Below are 3,355 nucleotides of genomic sequence, written 5' to 3' on the forward strand. Positions count from 1 at the left end.
TGTGTTTAAGAGACTATAATGAGGTGTTTGTTTGTAAATTGCTGTTATATTCACCGGTGTGTGAAGGCTTTTTGAGAAGCATAAATTGTTTTTCGTACGTACAGCACTTTGTATTCCTTTTTGCATGAAAAATGCTTTATAAATAAAATTTGATTTGATTAGACTGCAGAAGAAAACCTTTTTAAAAAAATAACTGCAGCCATTGATGTAACACTAAAAAACATCTGCAATTCACTGATATACAAGATTTTGTGCAACCAGTCTCTCATTGTTTGGTAAGTTATGACATTACTGGCTTTATCACATTTGAAATGACCGAAATGTTGGTTGCTACACAGGTTGGATCAGTGGAGGATTGCACTGAACCACCATCTCTCCTACAAAAATCACTGGATTGGGAATTATTACACACTTTCTTATGACACAGGCTGACAAATGAATACCTTGCTCATACAGGAGTATACACAACCCTGTCAGGCCAACCACTGCTGCCATCCTAACAATAAGATGTTGAATATTTGTGCTCAAACTCTCTGTATGTGGCTTTCTCTCCACTATCAGAGTGCAAACAGCTCACCAGTCTCTTCCCTTTTGGTGTGTGATAAAATGCTGAAGAAATCCCAGTTTCAAAGTTGTCTCATGTTCCTCCTAAAAAAAACTTGGGGTTTTTTTCCCCCAGTGTGTCCTTTCAATAAACAAAAATGTTGCCACAAACATTCAGTATTCTGCCATTCATCCTACCATATTCTGCACCCTTTGTAAAGTGAACTTTACAAGACAAATGCACATTTCTGGGGAGATATTATCCTGACAGCAGTCCTGGAAACGCTTCCATGATTTCAAAGCGACAAGTGACACACGTACTGCAATTCTCTGCTTATTTTATCCGAACAAAAGACTTAAATTAACAACAGCACCTCCCCGAGGAGCCGGAATTGGCTTTACTAATTCATTTAAGGAGGGTTTTAATTTCACTAACATTCATCAGATGAGTCACCACCAATGCATCAGCTGTCATAGTGCTGAAGATTTTCTACACAGATGACATGTCTTAACTATAATTAGCATCAGCTCGTGTTCTCCGCACAGCCAGAAACATCCTGACCCACGGGGAAACCTGCTGCCGCTTACTCGTCTGCAGGAAAAAATAAACAGTCTTGGATAAAAACTTGGCACCTGGTAAACTGACATTTAGGACTTTTTAGGCCTGCGAAAGTGTGACTGTGATGGCCATTTCATCCAACCCTGTCACTACACCCGACTGCATCTGTTGACTGCTTACTGAACCGGGCTCGGAGACATCAATCTACTTGGCGACACGCTTTGAAGCCTTCACTTCCATCTGCTTCCAGCTTCGCTGCACCTTGCCCTGCAGGGACGGCACTGAGCGATTGTTTCCTTGGTTTTGCATGCATCTGATTAGCACACACACAGAGAGACACAAAAATAAACCTCATCCAGCTTCCACAGAAAGTGCGTCCTTGCTTCGGCTACGTTTTCATTCTGTTTTTTGCAGGATTATGTGTAAAAGCAGTAACAATGCTCTAAAATGTCTCCCCCTCTTCCTCTTGCTCTCTCTATACATTACTGCCTTACATAAACGTCTGCAATCTCTCAACAAAATGCATTAGCACAACACTTTTATCCCCCTTAAACATCTCCATAGATCTTCAAAGTTTCCAGCCAGTCGCCGCTGAGAGAAATAACAACTCCCCTGTGACAGCATCTGTTTAGCACAAGGACAGTCCAACATTTTTCCCTTCTGCATCCATTAAAATAGAGGAGATGGCCCTATCTGCTGTGCGTATAGGGCAGGCTATAGCTGCCTAAATCAAGGAAGAGACGCTGAGCGGTGCAGAGCTGCCTCCCCTTTCTCATCGCTGCAGATAAGAACAGAGGTCTTCTTGTCTCTGCTGAATTCTATCATCTAGCAGGTCCTGCTGATCCGAATACCCCACAACACCAGCCACAGCATATAAATGCGCCCCATTCTTCTTACTAAGTGTGTGTGTGTAGGGAAGCATTTAGGGGAATATTTTCTCATGGTCATGGCATTTCCTGGGGTCTTTGAGGGAAGAAAAAAAAGACCACATGAAGAGATGCTTATGTTAAGTTGACAGATGATCCAGCTAGTGAAGGGGGACTTTTGGTTGTGTATGTGTGTGTGTGGACATAATTTAAAGCATCTGTCTGCAACAAATTCTGGTTGATTTGTTAAACTTCTGCACAATTAATTTCCATTTTTTCCTAGATTAGGCTACAAATAAGGAAGTATACAACCATATTTCCAAAGAGTGAATGGTTACTGAGATACAAATTGTGCACGAAGGAGGATACCGAGATAAGCCCAGCCTGACTGAATAACAGCCTCTGTTTCTCTCATTTTGCCAGTGTGGGGTCCTCATTACTGGTACAGTGGGATCTATCTTCTCTGAAATTAAGGACAGGCTTGCCTGTGTGAATTCAGCCACTGCAAATCACACACATAAGTGTGGTAAATAAGCATAAAGCAGGCTTGTATCAAACATAAAATGTTCTTTAACATGAGCTGTTAACATGTAACCCATCAAAAACAAGTAAGAGTTTTCAAACTGTCAGATGCACTCCCTTTGACACCAGCACAAAATGATAAATTGTCATTTTAAAGCAGGAAGAATCAGTTGAAACGACCAATATTTGTAATGCACTTTGTTTGTTTTAGTTATGTTTTGTTTATTTCTTTCTGAAGAATGGAAGCCTACCTGTTCATTTGTGATCCCCTGGTGTTGATATGGTGCCAGATTCCCACTGGGCTCCTCTTCCTGAGAATGTTGCCCTTCTTCTTGTCCTCTTCGCAAAACCACCGCGGGTGCAGGGGGGAGGGTGGTGGGGATAGTCGTGGGGGAAGTCAAGCAAGAAAAAAGTGCTTGCTTTTAAAAGGGAAAAATAAGAAAATACTTATATGTTGTTTAAAAAAAAAAAAAAAAAAAAAAAAAAAACCCCGAGCAAAACTACCTGGTTCAATCCAGTCCGGTCGGCAGGTGGGACCTCATCACTGGGGACAATCTGAGAGAGGGGACCAAAAAGCTTTTAACACTAAGCAGCTCGGGACAAAATGATTCCCCATCCAAAGCCACGAAGCTCGGCTCAGCTTGGCTCGGCCCGGTTCAGTCTCCTTCCAGCAATGCAATAAACCAAACAATTTCTAAGCTGACAGGTTGGTAAGAAGAATGTTTCTTTTTGCTACAACGACGCTGTTGGGGAAAAACAACAAGACCAAACAGCCCCGTCATTAACAATAAGCGGGTTTGTGTAATTAGGAGCCGGGAAGTGTCACCTGTGCTGACCAGCGGTCTCAGTCATGGAGGCTACTCGG

The sequence above is a fragment of the Telmatherina bonti genome, assembly GCF_933228915.1.
Source record: "Telmatherina bonti genome assembly, chromosome: 18".
In the NCBI taxonomy this organism is placed as follows: domain Eukaryota; kingdom Metazoa; phylum Chordata; class Actinopteri; order Atheriniformes; family Telmatherinidae; genus Telmatherina; species Telmatherina bonti.